The sequence below is a fragment of the Electrophorus electricus genome, chromosome 13 (genome assembly GCF_041902795.1).
Source record: "Electrophorus electricus isolate QZ-2024a chromosome 13, ASM4190279v1, whole genome shotgun sequence".
Taxonomy (NCBI): Eukaryota; Metazoa; Chordata; class Actinopteri; order Gymnotiformes; family Gymnotidae; genus Electrophorus; species Electrophorus electricus.
In genome coordinates, this window is record NC_137509.1 from 20305813 (window position 1) to 20324390 (window position 18578).

At 36.6% G+C, this 18578-nt stretch overlaps 1 non-coding gene and 19 pseudogenes across 1 annotated transcript; all 20 read left to right on the forward strand.

Annotated features, from left to right (window-relative positions):
• Positions 1–27: 27 nt before the first annotated feature.
• Positions 28–146, forward strand: LOC145647437 (5S ribosomal RNA; annotated as a pseudogene).
• Positions 147–1374: 1228 nt separating this feature from the next.
• Positions 1375–1493, forward strand: LOC145649125 (5S ribosomal RNA; annotated as a pseudogene).
• A 1229-nt stretch (positions 1494–2722) lies between these two features.
• LOC145650449 (5S ribosomal RNA) lies at positions 2723–2841 on the forward strand (annotated as a pseudogene).
• A 352-nt stretch (positions 2842–3193) lies between these two features.
• Positions 3194–3312, forward strand: LOC145646039 (5S ribosomal RNA; annotated as a pseudogene).
• A 351-nt stretch (positions 3313–3663) lies between these two features.
• On the forward strand, positions 3664–3782 carry LOC145649098 (5S ribosomal RNA; annotated as a pseudogene).
• Positions 3783–4572: 790 nt separating this feature from the next.
• LOC145649819 (5S ribosomal RNA) lies at positions 4573–4691 on the forward strand (annotated as a pseudogene).
• Positions 4692–5044: 353 nt separating this feature from the next.
• On the forward strand, positions 5045–5163 carry LOC145647953 (5S ribosomal RNA; annotated as a pseudogene).
• A 791-nt stretch (positions 5164–5954) lies between these two features.
• Positions 5955–6073, forward strand: LOC145647954 (5S ribosomal RNA; annotated as a pseudogene).
• Positions 6074–6863: 790 nt separating this feature from the next.
• LOC145647955 (5S ribosomal RNA) lies at positions 6864–6982 on the forward strand (annotated as a pseudogene).
• A 790-nt stretch (positions 6983–7772) lies between these two features.
• Positions 7773–7891, forward strand: LOC145648910 (5S ribosomal RNA). Its single transcript, XR_014116513.1, has one exon. It is a non-coding gene; the product is annotated as a 5S ribosomal RNA (ribosomal RNA).
• Positions 7892–8682: 791 nt separating this feature from the next.
• LOC145648100 (5S ribosomal RNA) lies at positions 8683–8801 on the forward strand (annotated as a pseudogene).
• A 1440-nt stretch (positions 8802–10241) lies between these two features.
• LOC145649036 (5S ribosomal RNA) lies at positions 10242–10360 on the forward strand (annotated as a pseudogene).
• Positions 10361–10824: 464 nt separating this feature from the next.
• On the forward strand, positions 10825–10943 carry LOC145644599 (5S ribosomal RNA; annotated as a pseudogene).
• Positions 10944–12048: 1105 nt separating this feature from the next.
• Positions 12049–12167, forward strand: LOC145646489 (5S ribosomal RNA; annotated as a pseudogene).
• A 464-nt stretch (positions 12168–12631) lies between these two features.
• LOC145644167 (5S ribosomal RNA) lies at positions 12632–12750 on the forward strand (annotated as a pseudogene).
• A 1105-nt stretch (positions 12751–13855) lies between these two features.
• Positions 13856–13974, forward strand: LOC145646490 (5S ribosomal RNA; annotated as a pseudogene).
• Positions 13975–14858: 884 nt separating this feature from the next.
• On the forward strand, positions 14859–14977 carry LOC145646491 (5S ribosomal RNA; annotated as a pseudogene).
• Positions 14978–16082: 1105 nt separating this feature from the next.
• LOC145648951 (5S ribosomal RNA) lies at positions 16083–16201 on the forward strand (annotated as a pseudogene).
• A 666-nt stretch (positions 16202–16867) lies between these two features.
• Positions 16868–16986, forward strand: LOC145648736 (5S ribosomal RNA; annotated as a pseudogene).
• An 887-nt stretch (positions 16987–17873) lies between these two features.
• On the forward strand, positions 17874–17992 carry LOC145646492 (5S ribosomal RNA; annotated as a pseudogene).
• The last annotated feature ends 586 nt before the right edge of the window (positions 17993–18578 follow it).

Below are 18578 nucleotides of genomic sequence, written 5' to 3' on the forward strand. Positions count from 1 at the left end.
ATTAGGCAATTTGAGTAAGTGTTTAAGGCTTACGGCCACACCAGCTTGAGAACGCCCAATCTCATCTGACCTTGGAAGCTAAGCAGGTTTGGGCCTGGATAGTACTGAGGTGGGACCCTACTTAGGAATACCAGGTGCTGTAAGCTTTTCTTGCATCACTTTAATTTACTTTCAAGCTGACATGCTCAAATGTGAAGTGCAGTGATTAATAAAAAAAACTATCTGTTAGCACCTGGGAATAGCAGATGCTATAAGTTTTTTTTGCATCACTTTCATTTACTCTCCAACTCACATGCCTGAATGTGAAGTGCAGTGATTCATCAAAAACTATCTGTTAGCACCTTGGACTACGAGATGCTGTAAGCTTCTCTTGAATCACTTTAATTTACTGTCAAGATGACATGCTAGGATGTGAAATGCAGTGATTAATTAAAAAAACTATCTGTTAGCACCTGGGAATAGCAGATGCTGTAAGTTTTTGTTGCATCACTTTACTTTAATCTGCAACTGACAAGATTGTATGTGAAGTGTACAGATTAAATAGAAATATTTTAGTACCAGGGAATAGCAGGTGCTGTAAGATTGTATTGCATCCCTTTAATTTATGTTCAAGCTATCATGTTCAAATTTGAAGTGCAGTGAATAATTAACTCAAACTATCTGTTAGCACCTGGGAATAGCCGATGCTGTAAGTTTTTTTTGCATCACTTTCATTTACTCTCCAACTCACATGCCTGAATGTGAAGTGCAGTGATTCATCAAAAACTATCTGTTAGCACCTTGGACTACGAGATGCTGTAAGCTTCTCTTGAATCACTTTAATTTACTGTCAAGATGACATGCTAGGATGTGAAATGCAGTGATTAATTAAAAAAACTATCTGTTAGCACCTGGGAATAGCAGATGCTGTAAGTTTTTGTTGCATCACTTTACTTTAATCTGCAACTGACAAGCTTGTATGTGAAGTGTACAGATTAAATAGAAATATTTTAGTACCAGGGAATAGCAGGTGCTGTAAGATTGTATTGCATCCCTTTAATTTATGTTCAAGCTATCATGTTCAAATTTGAAGTGCAGTGAATAATTAACTCAAACTATCTGTTAGCACCTGGGAATAGCAGATGCTGTACGTTTTTTTTGCATCACTTTCATTTACTCTCCAACTCACATGCCTGAATGTGAAGTGCAGTGATTCATCAAAAAACTGTCTGTTAGTGCCTCCGTATACCAGATGTTGTAAGCTTTTATTGAATCATTTAATTTACATTCAAGATAACATTCTAGAATGTCAAGTGCAGGGATTAATAAAAAAAATTGTCAGATTGGTCTTTGATCATATTTGCTATGATTAGGCAATTTGAGTAAGTGTTTAAGGCTTACGGCCACACCAGCTTGAGAACGCCCAATCTCATCTGACCTTGGAAGCTAAGCAAGTTTGGGCCTGGATAGTACTGAGGTGGGACCCTACCTAGGAATACCAGGTGCTTTAAGCTTTTCTTGCATCACTTTAATTTACTTTCAAGCTGACATGCTCAAATGTGAAGTGCAGTGATTAATAAAAAAAACTATCTGTTAGCACCTGGGAATAGCCGATGTTGTAAGTTTTTTTTGCATCACTTTCATTTACTCTCCAACTCACATGCCTGAATGTGAAGTGCAGTGATTCATCAAAAACTATCTGTTAGCACCTTGGACTACGAGATGCTGTAAGCTTCTCTTGAATCACTTTAATTTACTGTCAAGATGACATGCTAGGATGTGAAATGCAGTGATTAATTAAAAAAACTATCTGTTAGCACCTGGGAATAGCAGATGCTGTAAGTTTTTGTTGCATCACTTTACTTTAATCTGCAACTGACAAGCTTGTATGTGAAGTGTACAGATTAAATAGAAATATTTTAGTACCAGGGAATAGCAGGTGCTGTAAGATTGTATTGCATCCCTTTAATTTATGTTCAAGCTATCATGTTCAAATTTGAAGTGCAGTGAATAATTAACTCAAACTATCTGTTAGCACCTGGGAATAGCCGATGCTGTAAGTTTTTTTTGCATCACTTTCATTTACTCTGCAACTCACATGCCTGAATGTGAAGTGCAGTGATTCATCAAAAACTATCTGTTAGCACCTTGGACTACGAGATGCTGTAAGCTTCTCTTGAATCACTTTAATTTACTGTCAAGATGACATGCTAGGATGTGAAATGCAGTGATTAATTAAAAAAACTATCTGTTAGCACCTGGGAATAGCAGATGCTGTAAGTTTTTGTTGCATCACTTTACTTTAATCTGCAACTGACAAGCTTGTATGTGAAGTGTACAGATTAAATAGAAATATTTTAGTACCAGGGAATAGCAGGTGCTGTAAGATTGTATTGCATCCCTTTAATTTATGTTCAAGCTATCATGTTCAAATTTGAAGTGCAGTGAATAATTAACTCAAACTATCTGTTAGCACCTGGGAATAGCAGATGCTGTAAGTTTTTTTTGCATCACTTTCATTTACTCTCCAACTCACATGCCTGAATGTGAAGTGCAGTGATTCATCAAAAAACTGTCTGTTAGTGCCTCCGTATACCAGATGTTGTAAGCTTTTATTGCATCATTTAATTTACATTCAAGATAACATTCTAGAATGTCAAGTGCAGGGATTAATAAAAAAAAATTGTCAGATTGGTCTTTGATCATATTTGCTATGATTAAGCAATTTGAGTAAGTGTTTAAGGCTTACGGCCACACCAGCTTGAGAACGCCCAATCTCATCTGACCTTGGAAGCTAAACAAGTTTGGGTCTGGATAGTACTGAGGTGGGACCCTACCTAGGAATACCAGGTGATGTAAGCTTTTTTTGCATCACTTTAATTTACTTTCAAGCTGACATGCTCAAATGTGAAGTGCAGTGATTAATAAAAAAAACTATCTGTTAGCACCTGGGAATAGCCGATGCTGTAAGTTTTTTTTACATCACTTTCATTTACTCTCCAACTCACATGCCTGAATGTGAAGTGCAGTGATTCATCAAAAAACTGTCTGTTAGTGCCTCCGTATACCAGATGTTGTAAGCTTTTATTGCATCATTTAATTTACATTCAAGATACCATTCTAGAATGTCAAGTGCAGGGATTAATAAAAAAAATTGTCAGATTGGTCTTTGATCATATTTGCTATGATTAGGCAATTTGAGTAAGTGTTTAAGGCTTACGGCCACACCATCTTGAGAACGCCCAATCTCATCTGACCTTGGAAACTAAGCAAGTTTGGCCCTGTATAGTACTGAGGTGGGACCATACCTAGGAATACCAGGTGATGTAAGCTTTTCTTGCATCACTTTAATTTACTTTCAAGCTGACATGCTCAAATGTGAAGTGCAGTGATTAATAAAAAAACTATCTGTTAGCACCTGGGAATAGCCGATGCTGTAAGTTTTTTTTGCATCACTTTCATTTACTCTCCAACTCACATGCCTGAATGTGAAGTGCAGTGATTCATCAAAAAACTGTCTGTTAGTGCCTCCTTATACCAGATGTTGTAAGCTTTTATTGCATCATTTAATTTACATTCAAGATAACATTCTAGAATGTCAAGTGCAGGGATTAATAAAAAAAATTGTCAGATTGGTCTTTGATCATATTTGCTATGATTAGGCAATTTGAGTAAGTGTTTAAGGCTTATGGCCACACCAGCTTGAGAACGCCCAACCTCATCTGACCTTGGAAGCTAAGCAAGTTTGGGCCTGGATAGTACTGAGGTGGGACCCTACCTAGGAATACCAGGTGCTGTAAGCTTTTCTTGCATCACTTTAATTTACTTTCAAGCTGACATGCTCAAATGTGAAGTGCAGTGATTAATAAAAAAAACTATCTGTTAGCACCTGGGAATAGCCGATGCTGTAAGTTTTTTTTGCATCACTTTCATTTACTCTCCAACTCACATGCCTGAATGTGAAGTGCAGTGATTCATCAAAAACTATCTGTTAGCACCTTGGACTACGAGATGCTGTAAGCTTCTCTTGAATCACTTTAATTTATTGTCAAGATGACATGCTAGGATGTGAAATGCAGTGATTAATTAAAAAAACTATCTGTTAGCACCTGGGAATAGCAGATGCTGTAAGTTTTTGTTGCATCACTTTACTTTAATCTGCAACTGACAAGCTTGTATGTGAAGTGTACAGATTAAATAGAAATATTTTAGTACCAGGGAATAGCAGGTGCTGTAAGATTGTATTGCATCCCTTTAATGTATGTTCAAGCTATCATGTTCAAATTTGAAGTGCAGTGAATAATTAACTCAAACTATCTGATAGCACCTGGGAATAGCAGATGCTGTACATTTTTTTTGCATCACTTTCATTTACTCTCCAACTCACATGCCTGAATGTGAAGTACAGTGATTCATCAAAAAACTGTCTGTTAGTGCCTCCGTATACCAGATGTTGCAAGCTTTTATTGCATCATTTAATTTACATTCAAGATAACATTCTAGAATGTCAAGTGCAGGGATTAATAAAAAAAATTGTCAGATTGGTCTTTGATCATATTTGCTATGATTAGGCAATTTGAGTAAGTGCTTAAGGCTTACGGCCACACCAGCTTGAGAACGCCCAATCTCATCTTACCTTGGAAGCTAAGCAAGTTTGGGCCTGGATAGTACTGAGGTGGGGCTCTACCTAGGAATACCAGGTGCTGTAAGCTTTTCTTGCATCACTTTAATTTACTTTCAAGCTGACATGCTCAAATGTGAAGTGCAGTGATTAATAAAAAAAAACTATCTGTTAGCACCTGGGAATAGCCGATGCTGTAAGTTTTTTTTGCATCACTTTCAATTACTCTCCAACTCACATGCCTGAATGTGAAGTGCAGTGATTCATCAAAAAACTGTCTGTTAGTGCCTCCGTATACCAGATGTTGTAAGCTTTTATTGCATCATTTAATTTACATTCAAGATAACATTCTAGAATGTCAAGTGCAGGGATTAATAAAAAAAATTGTCAGATTGGTCTTTGATCATATTTGCTATGATTAGGCAATTTGAGTAAGTGTTTAAGGCTTACGGCCACACCAGCTTGAGAACGCCCAATCTCATCTGACCTTGGAAGCTAAGCAAGTTTGGGCCTGGATAGTACTGAGGTGGGACTCTACCTAGGAATACCAGGTGCTGTAAGATCTTCTTGCATCACTTTAATTTACTTTCAAGCTGACATGCTCAAATGTGAAGTGCAGTGATTAATAAAAAAAACTATCTGTTAGCACCTGGGAATAGCAGATGCTATAAGTTTTTTTTGCATCACTTTCATTTACTCTCCAACTCACATGCTTGAATGTGAAGTGCAGTGATTCCTCAAAAATCTATCTGTTAGCACCTTGGACTACGAGATGCTGTAAGCTTCTCTTGCATCACTTTAATTTACTGTCAAGATGAAATGCTAGGATGTGAAGTGCAGTGATTAATTAAAAAAACTATTTGTTAGCACCTGGGAATAGCAGATGCTGTAAGTTTTTGTTGCATCACTTTACTTTAATCTGCAACTGACAAGCTTGTATGTGAAGTGTACAGATTAAATAGAAATATTTTAGTACCAGGGAATAGCAGGTGCTGTAAGATTGTATTGCATCCCTTTAATTTATGTTCAAGCTATCATGTTCAAATTTGAAGTGCAGTGAATAATTAACTCAAACTATCTGTTAGCACCTGGGAATAGCAGATGCTGTACGTTTTTTTTGCATCACTTTCATTTACTCTCCAACTCACATGCCTGAATGTGAAGTGCAGTGATTCATCAAAAAACTGTCTGTTAGTGCCTCCGTATACCAGATGTTGTAAGCTTTTATTGCATCATTTAATTTACATTCAAGATAACATTCAAGAATGTCAAGTGCAGGGATTAATAAAAAAAATTGTCAGATTGGTCTTTGATCATATTTGCTATGATTAGGCAATTTGAGTAAGTGTTTAAGGCTTACGGCCACACCAGCTTGAGAACGCCCAATCTCATCTGACCTTGGAAGCTAAGCAAGTTTGGGCCTGGATAGTACTGAGGTGGGACTCTACCTAGGAATACCAGGTGCTGTAAGATCTTCTTGCATCACTTTAATTTACTTTCAAGCTGACATGCTCAAATGTGAAGTGCAGTGATTAATAAAAAAAACTATCTGTTAGCACCTGGGAATAGCAGATGCTGTAAGTTTTTTTTGCATCACTTTCATTTACTCTCCAACTCACATGCCTGAATGTGAAGTGCAGTGATTCATCAAAAACTATCTGTTAGCACCTTGGACTACGAGATGCTGTAAGCTTCTCTTGAATCACTTTAATTTACTGTCAAGATGAAATGCTAGGATGTGAAGTGCAGTGATTAATTAAAAAAACTATTTGTTAGCACCTGGGAATAGCAGATGCTGTAAGTTTTTGTTGCATCACTTTACTTTAATCTGCAACTGACAAGCTTGTATGTGAAGTGTACAGATTAAATAGAAATATTTTAGTACCAGGGAATAGCAGGTGCTGTAAGATTGTATTGCATCCCTTTAATTTATGTTCAAGCTATCATGTTCAAATTTGAAGTGCAGTGAATAATTAACTCAAACTATCTGTTAGCACCTGGGAATAGCAGATGCTGTACGTTTTTTTTGCATCACTTTCATTTACTCTCCAACTCACATGCCTGAATGTGAAGTGCAGTGATTCATCAAAAAACTGTCTGTTAGTGCCTCCGTATACCAGATGTTGTAAGCTTTTATTGCATCATTTAATTTACATTCAAGATAACATTCAAGAATGTCAAGTGCAGGGATTAATAAAAAAAATTGTCAGATTGGTCTTTGATCATATTTGCTATGATTAGGCAATTTGAGTAAGTGTTTAAGGCTTACGGCCACACCAGCTTGAGAACGCCCAATCTCATCTGACCTTGGAAGCTAAGCAAGTTTGGGCCTGGATAGTACTGAGGTGGGACTCTACCTAGGAATACCAGGTGCTGTAAGATCTTCTTGCATCACTTTAATTTACTTTCAAGCTGACATGCTCAAATGTGAAGTGCAGTGATTAATAAAAAAAACTATCTGTTAGCACCTGGGAATAGCAGATGCTGTAAGTTTTTTTTGCATCACTTTCATTTACTCTCCAACTCACATGCCTGAATGTGAAGTGCAGTGATTCATCAAAAACTATCTGTTAGCACCTTGGACTACGAGATGCTGTAAGCTTCTCTTGAATCACTTTAATTTACTGTCAAGATGACATGCTAAGATGTGAAATGCAGTGATTAATTAAAAAAACTATCTGTTAGCACCTGGGAATAGCAGATGCTGTAAGTTTTTGTTGCATCACTTTACTTTAATCTGCAACTGACAAGCTTGTATGTGAAGTGTACAGATTAAATAGAAATATTTTAGTACCAGGGAATAGCAGGTGCTGTAAGATTGTATTGCATCCCTTTAATTTATGTTCAAGCTATCATGTTCAAATTTGAAGTGCAGTGAATAATTAACTCAAACTACCTGTTAGCACCTGGGAATAACAGATGCTGTATGTTTTTTTTGCATCACTTTCATTTACTCTCCAACTCACATGCCTGAATGTGAAGTGCAGTGATTCATCAAAAAACTGTCTGTTAGTGCCTCCGTATACCAGATGTTGTAAGCTTTTATTGCATCATTTAATTTACATTCAAGATAACATTCTAGAATGTCAAGTGCTGGGATTAATAAAAAAAATTGTCAGATTGGTCTTTGATCATATTTGCTATGATTAGGCAATTTGAGTAAGTGTTTAAGGCTTACGGCCACACCAGCTTGAGAACGCCCAATCTCATCTGACCTTGGAAGCTAAGCAAGTTTGGGCCTGGATAGTACTGAGGTGGGACCCTACCTAGGAATACCAGGTGCTGTAAGCTTTTCTTGCATCACTTTAATTTACTTTCAAGCTGACATGCTCAAATGTGAAGTGCAGTGATTAATAAAAAAAACTATCTGTTAGCACCTGGGAATAGCAGATGCTATAAGTTTTTTTTGCATCACTTTCATTTACTCTCCAACTCACATGCTTGAATGTGAAGTGCAGTGATTCCTCAAAAATCTATCTGTTAGCACCTTGGACTATGAGATGCTGTAAGCTTCTCTTGCATCACTTTAATTTACTTTCAAGATGACATGCTAGGATGTGAAGTGCAGTGATTAATTAAAAAAACTATCTGTTAGCACCTGGGAATAGCAGATGCTGTAAGTTTTTGTTGCATCACTTTACTTTAATCTGCAACTGACAAGCTTGTATGTGAAGTGTACAGATTAAATAGAAATATTTTAGTACCAGGGAATAGCAGGTGCTGTAAGATTGTATTGCATCCCTTTAATTTATGTTCAAGCTATCATGTTCAAATTTGAAGTGCAGTGAATAATTAACTCAAACTATCTGTTAGCACCTGGGAATAGCAGATGCTGTAATTTTTTTTTGCATCACTTTCATTTACTCTCCAACTCACATGCCTGAATGTGAAGTGCAGTGATTCATCAAAAAACTGTCTGTTAGTGCCTCCGTATACCAGATGTTGTAAGCTTTTATTGCATCATTTAATTTACATTCAAGATACCATTCTAGAATGTCAAGTGCAGGGATTAATAAAAAAAATTGTCAGATTGGTCTTTGATCATATTTGCTATGATTAAGAAATTTGAGTAAGTGTTTAAAGCTTACGGCCACACCAGCTTGAGAACGCCCAATCTCATCTGACCTTGGAAGCTAAGCAAGTTTGGGTCTGGATAGTACTGAGGTGGGACCCTACCTAGGAATACCAGGTGCTGTAAGCTTTTATTGCATCACTTTAATTTACTTTCAAGCTGACATGCTCAAATGTGAAGTGCAGTGATTAATAAAAAAAACTATCTGTTAGCACCTGGGAATAGCAGATGCTGTAAGTTTTTTTTTGCATCACTTTCATTTACTCTCCAACTCACATGCCTGAATGTGAAGTGCAGTTATTCATCAAAAAAATATCTGTTAGCACCATGGACTACGAGATGCTGTAAGCTTCTCTTGCATCACTTTAATTTACTGTCAAGATGACATGCTAGGATGTGAAGTGCAGTGATTAATAAAAAAAACTATCTGTTAGCACCTGGGAATAGCAGGTGCTGTAAGATTGTATTGCATCCCTTTAATTTATGTTCAAGCTATCATGTTCAAATTTGAAGTGCAGTGAATAATTAACTCAAACTATCTGTTAGCACCTGGGAATAGCAGATGCTGTAAGTTTTTTTTGCATCACTTTCATTTACTCTCCAACTCACATGCCTGAATGTGAAGTGCAGTGATTCCTCAAAAATCTATCTGTTAGCACCTTGGACTACGAGATGCTGTAAGCTTCTCTTGCATCACTTTAATTTACTGTCAAGATGACATGCTAAGATGTGAAATGCAGTGATTAATTAAAAAAACTATCTGTTAGCACCTGGGAATAGCAGATGCTGTAAGTTTTTCTTGCATCACTTTACTTTAATCTGCAACTGACAAGCTTGTATGTGAAGTGTACAGATTAAATAGAAATATTTTAGTACCAGGGAATAGCAGGTGCTGTAAGATTGTATTGCATCCCTTTAATTTATGTTCAAGCTATCATGTTCAAATTTGAAGTGCAATGAATAATTAACTCAAACTATCTGTTAGCACCGGGGAATAGCAGATGCTGTAAGTTTTTTTTGCATCACTTTCATTTACTCTCCAACTCACATGCCTGAATGTGAAGTGCAGTGATTCATCAAAAAACTATATGTTAGCACATTGGACTATGAGATGCTGTAAGCTTCTCTTGCATCACTTTAATTTACTGTCAAGATGACATGCTAGGATGTGAAATGCAGTGATTAATTAAAAAAACTACCTGTTAGCACCTGGGAATAGCAGATGCTGTAAGTTTTTGTTGCATCACTTTACTTTAATCTGCAACTGACAAGCTTGTATGTGAAGTGTACAGATTAAATAGATATATTTTAGTACCAGGGAATAGCAGGTGCTGTAAGATTGTATTGCATCCCTTTAATTTGTGTTCAAGCTATCATGTTCAAATTTGAAGTGCAGTGAATAATTAGTGCCTCCGTATACCAGCTCCGTATTGTAAGCTTTTATTGCATCATTTAATTACATTCAAGATAACATTCTAGAATGTCAAGTGCAGGGATTAATAAAAAAAATTGTCAGATTGGTCTTTGATCATATTTGCTATGATTAGGCAATTTGAGTAAGTGTTTAAGGCTTACGGCCACACCAGCTTGAGAACGCCCAATCTCATCTGACCTTGGAAACTAAGCAAGTTTGGGCCTGAATAGTACTGAGGTGGGACCCTACCTAGGAATACCAGGTGCTGTAAGCTTTTCTTGCATCACTTTAATTTACTTTCAAGCTGACATGCTCAAATGTGAAGTGCAGTGATTAATAAAAAAAACTATCTGTTAGCACCTGGGAATAGCAGGTGCTGTAAGATTGTATTGCATCCCTTTAATTTATGTTCAAGCTATCATGTTCAAATTTGAAGTGCAGTGAATAATTAACTCAAACTATCTGTTAGCACCTGGGAATAGCCGATGCTGTAAGTTTTTTTTGCATCACTTTCATTTACTCTCCAGCTCACATGCCTGAATGTGAAGTGCAGTGATTCATCAAAAAACTGTCTGTTAGTGCCTCCGTATACCAGATGTTGTAAGCTTTTATTGCATCATTTAATTTACATTCAAGATAACATTCTAGAATGTCAATTGCAGGGATTAATAAAAAAAATTGTCAGATTGGTCTTTGATCATATTTGCTATGATTAGGCAATTTGAGTAAGTGTTTGAGGCTTATGGCCACACCAGCTTGAGAATGCCCAAGCTCATCTGACCTTGAAAGCTAAGCAAGTTTGGGCCTGGATAGTACTGAGGTGGGACCCTACCTAGGAATACCAGGTGCTGCAAGCTTTTCTTGCATCACTTTAATTTACTTTCAAGTTGACATGCTCAAATGTGAAGTGCAGTGATTAATAAAAAAAACCATCTGTTAGCACCTGGGAATAGCCGATGCTGTAAGTTTTTTTTGCATCACTTTCATTTACTCTCCAACTCACATGCCTGAATGTGAAGTGCAGTGATTCCTCAAAAAACTATCTGTTAGCACCTTGGACTACGAGATGCTGTAAGCTTCTCTTGCATCACTTTAATTTACTTTCAAGATGACATGCTAGGATGTGAAGTGCAGTGATTAATTAAAAAAACTATCTGTTAGCACCTGGGAATAGCAAATGCTGTAAGTTTTTGTTGCATCACTTTACTTTAATCTGCAACTGACAAGCTTGTATGTGAAGTGTACAGATTAAATAGAAATATTTTAGTACCAGGGAATAGCAGGTGCTGTAAGATTGTATTGCATCCCTTTAATTTATGTTCAAGCTATCATGTTCAAATTTGAAGTGCAGTGAATAATTAACTCAAACTATCTGTTAGCACCTGGGAATAGCAGATGCTGTAAGTTTTTTTTGCATCACTTTCATTTACTCTCCAACTCACATGCCTGAATGTGAAGTGCAGTGATTCATCAAAAAACTATATGTTAGCACATTGGACTACGAGATGCTGTAAGCTTCTCTTGCATCACTTTAATTTACTGTCAAGATGACATGCTAGGATGTGAAATGCAGTGATTAATTAAAAAAACTATCTGTTAGCACCTGGGAATAGCAGATGCTGTAAGTTTTTGTTGCATCACTTTACTTTAATCTGCAACTGACAAGCTTGTATGTGAAGTGTACAGATTAAATAGAAATATTTTAGTACCAGGGAATAGCAGGTGCTGTAAGATTGTTTGCATCCCTTTAATTTATGTTCAATCTATCATGTTCAAATTTGAAGTGCAGTGAATAATTAGTGCCTCAGTATACCAGCTCCGTATTGTAAGCTTTTATTGCATCATTTAATTACATTCAAGATAACATTCTAGAATGTCAAGTGCAGGGATTAATAAAAAAAATTGTCAGATTGGTCTTTGATCATATTTGCTATGATTAGGCAATTTGAGTAAGTGTTTAAGGCTTACGGCCACACCAGCTTGAGAACGCCCAATCTCATCTGACCTTGGAAGCTAAGCAAGTTTGGGCCTGAATAGTACTGAGGTGGGACCCTACCTAGGAATACCAGGTGCTGTAAGCTTTTCTTGCATCACTTTAATTTACTTTCAAGCTGACATGCTCAAATGTGAAGTGCAGTGATTAATAAAAAAAACTATCTGTTAGCACCTGGGAATAGCAGGTGCTGTAAGATTGTATTGCATCCCTTTAATTTATGTTCAAGCTATCATGTTCAAATTTGAAGTGCAGTGAATAATTAACTCAAACTATCTGTTAGCACCTGGGAATAGCCGATGCTGTAAGTTTTTTTTGCATCACTTTCATTTACTCTCCAACTCACATGCCTGAATGTGAAGTGCAGTGATTCATCAAAAAACTGTCTGTTAGTGCCTCCGTATACCAGATGTTGTAAGCTTTTATTGCATCATTTAATTTACATTCAAGATAACATTCTAGAATGTCAATTGCAGGGATTAATAAAAAAAATTGTCAGATTGGTCTTTGATCATATTTGCTATGATTAGGCAATTTGAGTAAGTGTTTGAGGCTTATGGCCACACCAGCTTGAGAATGCCCAAGCTCATCTGACCTTGGAAGCTAAACAAGTTTGGGCCTGGATAGTACTGAGGTGGGACCCTACCTAGGAATACCAGGTGCTGCAAGCTTTTCTTGCATCACTTTAATTTACTTTCAAGTTGACATGCTCAAATGTGAAGTGCAGTGATTAATAAAAAAAACCATCTGTTAGCACCTGGGAATAGCCGATGCTGTAAGTTTTTTTTGCATCACTTTCATTTACTCTCCAACTCACATGCCTGAATGTGAAGTGCAGTGATTCCTCAAAAAACTATCTGTTAGCACCTTGGACTACGAGATGCTGTAAGCTTCTCTTGCATCACTTTAATTTACTTTCAAGATGACATGCTAGGATGTGAAGTGCAGTGATTAATTAAAAAAACTATCTGTTAGCACCTGGGAATAGCAAATGCTGTAAGTTTTTGTTGCATCACTTTACTTTAATCTGCAACTGACAAGCTTGTATGTGAAGTGTACAGATTAAATAGAAATATTTTAGTACCAGGGAATAGCAGGTGCTGTAAGATTGTATTGCATCCCTTTAATTTATGTTCAAGCTATCATGTTCAAATTTGAAGTGCAGTGAATAATTAACTCAAACTATCTGTTAGCACCTGGGAATAGCAGATGCTGTAAGTTTTTTTTGCATCACTTTCATTTACTCTCCAACTCACATGCCTGAATGTGAAGTGCAGTGATTCATCAAAAAACTATATGTTAGCACATTGGACTACGAGATGCTGTAAGCTTCTCTTGCATCACTTTAATTTACTGTCAAGATGACATGCTAGGATGTGAAATGCAGTGATTAATTAAAAAAACTATCTGTTAGCACCTGGGAATAGCAGATGCTGTAAGTTTTTGTTGCATCACTTTACTTTAATCTGCAACTGACAAGCTTGTATGTGAAGTGTACAGATTAAATAGAAATATTTTAGTACCAGGGAATAGCAGGTGCTGTAAGATTGTTTGCATCCCTTTAATTTATGTTCAATCTATCATGTTCAAATTTGAAGTGCAGTGAATAATTAGTGCCTCAGTATACCAGCTCCGTATTGTAAGCTTTTATTGCATCATTTAATTACATTCAAGATAACATTCTAGAATGTCAAGTGCAGGGATTAATAAAAAAAATTGTCAGATTGGTCTTTGATCATATTTGCTATGATTAGGCAATTTGAGTAAGTGTTTAAGGCTTACGGCCACACCAGCTTGAGAACGCCCAATCTCATCTGACCTTGGAAGCTAAGCAAGTTTGGGCCTGAATAGTACTGAGGTGGGACCCTACCTAGGAATACCAGGTGCTGTAAGCTTTTCTTGCATCACTTTAATTTACTTTCAAGCTGACATGCTCAAATGTGAAGTGCAGTGATTAATTAAAAAAACTATCTGTTAGCACCTGGGAATAGCAAATGCTGTAAGTTTTTGTTGCATCACTTTACTTTAATCTGCAACTGACAAGCTTGTATGTGAAGTGTACAGATTAAATAGAAATATTTTAGTACCAGGGAATAGCAGGTGCTGTAAGATTGTATTGCATCCCTTTAATTTATGTTCAAGCTATCATGTTCAAATTTGAAGTGCAGTGAATAATTAACTCAAACTATCTGTTAGCACCTGGGAATAGCAGATGCTGTAAGTTTTTTTTGCATCACTTTCATTTACTCTCCAACTCACATGCCTGAATGTGAAGTGCAGTGATTCATCAAAAAACTATATGTTAGCACATTGGACTACGAGATGCTGTAAGCTTCTCTTGCATCACTTTAATTTACTGTCAAGATGACATGCTAGGATGTGAAATGCAGTGATTAATTAAAAAAACTATCTGTTAGCACCTGGGAATAGCAGATGCTGTAAGTTTTTGTTGCATCACTTTACTTTAATCTGCAACTGACAAGCTTGTATGTGAAGTGTACAGATTAAATAGAAATATTTTAGTACCAGGGAATAGCAGGTGCTGTAAGATTGTTTGCATCCCTTTAATTTATGTTCAATCTATCATGTTCAAATTTGAAGTGCAGTGAATAATTAGTGCCTCAGTATACCAGCTCCGTATTGTAAGCTTTTATTGCATCATTTAATTACATTCAAGATAACATTCTAGAATGTCAAGTGCAGGGATTAATAAAAAAAATTGTCAGATTGGTCTTTGATCATATTTGCTATGATTAGGCAATTTGAGTAAGTGTTTAAGGCTTACGGCCACACCAGCTTGAGAACGCCCAATCTCATCTGACCTTGGAAGCTAAGCAAGTTTGGGCCTGAATAGTACTGAGGTGGGACCCTACCTAGGAATACCAGGTGCTGTAAGCTTTTCTTGCATCACTTTAATTTACTTTCAAGCTGACATGCTCAAATGTGAAGTGCAGTGATTAATAAAAAAAACTATCTGTTAGCACCTGGGAATAGCAGATGCTGTAAGTTTTTTTTGCATCACTTTCATTTACTCTCCAACTCACATGCCTGAATGTGAAGTGCAGTGATTCCTCAAAAATCTATCTCTTAGCACCTTGGACTACGAGATGCTGTAAGATTCTCTTGCATCACTTTAATTTACTTTCAAGATGACATGCTAGGATGTGAAGTGCAGTGATTAATTAAAAAAACTATGTGTTAGCACCTGGGAATAGCAAATGCTGTAAGTTTTTGTTGCATCACTTTACTTTAATCTGCAACTGACAAGCTTGTATGTGAAGTGTACAGATTAAATAGAAATATTTTAGTACCAGGGAATAGCAGGTGCTGTAAGATTGTATTGCATCCCTTTAATTTATGTTCAAGCTATCATGTTCAAATTTGAAGTGCAGTGAATAATTAACTCAAACTATCTGTTAGCACCTGGGAATAGCAGATGCTGTAAGTTTTTTTTGCATCACTTTCATTTACTCTCCAACTCACATGCCTGAATGTGAAGTGCAGTGATTCATCAAAAAACTATATGTTAGCACATTGGACTACGAGATGCTGTAAGCTTCTCTTGCATCACTTTAATTTACTGTCAAGATGACATGCTAGGATGTGAAATGCAGTGATTAATTAAAAAAACTATCTGTTAGCACCTGGGAATAGCAGATGCTGTAAGTTTTTGTTGCATCACTTTACTTTAATCTGCAACTGACAAGCTTGTATGTGAAGTGTACAGATTAAATAGAAATATTTTAGTACCAGGGAATAGCAGGTGCTGTAAGATTGTTTGCATCCCTTTAATTTATGTTCAATCTATCATGTTCAAATTTGAAGTGCAGTGAATAATTAGTGCCTCAGTATACCAGCTCCGTATTGTAAGCTTTTATTGCATCATTTAATTACATTCAAGATAACATTCTAGAATGTCAAGTGCAGGGATTAATAAAAAAAATTGTCAGATTGGTCTTTGATCATATTTGCTATGATTAGGCAATTTGAGTAAGTGTTTAAGGCTTACGGCCACACCAGCTTGAGAACGCCCAATCTCATCTGACCTTGGAAGCTAAGCAAGTTTGGGCCTGAATAGTACTGAGGTGGGACCCTACCTAGGAATACCAGGTGCAGTAAGCTTTTCTTGCATCACTTTAATTTACTTTCAAGCTGACATGCTCAAATGTGAAGTGCAGTGATTAATAAAAAAAACTATCTGTTAGCACCTGGGAATAGCAGATGCTGTAAGTTTTTTTTGCATCACTTTCATTTACTCTCCAACTCACATGCCTGAATGTGAAGTGCAGTGATTCATCAAAAAACTATATGTTAGCACATTGGACTACGAGATGCTGTAAGCTTCTCTTGCATCACTTTAATTTACTGTCAAGATGACATGCTAGGATGTGAAATGCAGTGATTAATTAAAAAAACTATCTGTTAGCACCTGGGAATAGCAGATGCTGTAAGTTTTTGTTGCATCACTTTACTTTAATCTGCAACTGACAAGCTTGTATGTGAAGTGTACAGATTAAATAGAAATATTTTAGTACCAGGGAATAGCAGGTGCTGTAAGATTGTTTGCATCCCTTTAATTTATGTTCAATCTATCATGTTCAAATTTGAAGTGCAGTGAATAATTAGTGCCTCAGTATACCAGCTCCGTATTGTAAGCTTTTATTGCATCATTTAATTACATTCAAGATAACATTCTAGAATGTCAAGTGCAGGGATTAATAAAAAAAATTGTCAGATTGGTCTTTGATCATATTTGCTATGATTAGGCAATTTGAGTAAGTGTTTAAGGCTCACGGCCACACCAGCTTGAGAACGCCCAATCTCATCTGACCTTGGAAGCTAAGCAAGTTTGGGCCTGAATAGTACTGAGGTGGGACCCTACCTAGGAATACCAGGTGCTGTAAGCTTTTCTTGCATCACTTTAATTTACTTTCAAGCTGACATGCTCAAATGTGAAGTGCAGTGATTAATAAAAAAAACTATCTGTTAGCACCTGGGAATAGCAGATGCTGTAAGTTTTTTTTGCATCACTTTCATTTACTCTCCAACTCACATGCCTGAATGTGAAGTGCAGTGATTCCTCAAAAATCTATCTGTTAGCACCTTGGACTACGAGATGCTGTAAGCTTCTCTTGCATCACTTTAATTTACTTTCAAGATGACATGCTAGGATGTGAAGTGCAGTGATTAATAAAAAAAACTATCTGTTAGCACCTGGGAATAGCAGATGCTGTAAGTTTTTTTTGCATCACTTTCATTTACTCTCCAACTCACATGCCTGAATGTGAAGTGCAGTGATTCATCAAAAAACTATATGTTAGCACATTGGACTACGAGATGCTGTAAGCTTCTCTTGCATCACTTTAATTTACTGTCAAGATGACATGCTAGGATGTGAAATGCAGTGATTAATTAAAAAAACTATCTGTTAGCACCTGGGAATAGCAGATGCTGTAAGTTTTTGTTGCATCACTTTACTTTAATCTGCAACTGACAAGCTTGTATGTGAAGTGTACAGATTAAATAGAAATATTTTAGTACCAGGGAATAGCAGGTGCTGTAAGATTGTTTGCATCCCTTTAATTTATGTTCAATCTATCATGTTCAAATTTGAAGTGCAGTGAATAATTAGTGCCTCAGTATACCAGCTCCGTATTGTAAGCTTTTATTGCATCATTTAATTACATTCAAGATAACATTCTAGAATGTCAAGTGCAGGGATTAATAAAAAAAATTGTCAGATTGGTCTTTGATCATATTTGCTATGATTAGGCAATTTGAGTAAGTGTTTAAGGCTTACGGCCACACCAGCTTGAGAACGCCCAATCTCATCTGACCTTGGAAGCTAAGCAAGTTTGGGCCTGAATAGTACTGAGGTGGGACCCTACCTAGGAATACCAGGTGCTGTAAGCTTTTCTTGCATCACTTTAATTTACTTTCAAGCTGACATGCTCAAATGTGAAGTGCAGTGATTAATAAAAAAAACTATCTGTTAGCACCTGGGAATAGCAGATGCTGTAAGTTTTTTTTGCATCACTTTCATTTACTCTCCAACTCACATGCCTGAATGTGAAGTGCAGTGATTCCTCAAAAATCTATCTGTTAGCACCTTGGACTACGAGATGCTGTAAGCTTCTCTTGCATCACTTTAATTTACTTTCAAGATGACATGCTAGGATGTGAAGTGCAGTGATTAATAAAAAAAACTATCTGTTAGCACCTGGGAATAGCAGATGCTGTAAGTTTTTTTTGCATCACTTTCATTTACTCTCCAACTCACATGCCTGAATGTGAAGTGCAGTGATTCATCAAAAAACTATATGTTAGCACATTGGACTACGAGATGCTGTAAGCTTCTCTTGCATCACTTTAATTTACTGTCAAGATGACATGCTAGGATGTGAAATGCAGTGATTAATTAAAAAAACTATCTGTTAGCACCTGGGAATAGCAGATGCTGTAAGTTTTTGTTGCATCACTTTACTTTAATCTGCAACTG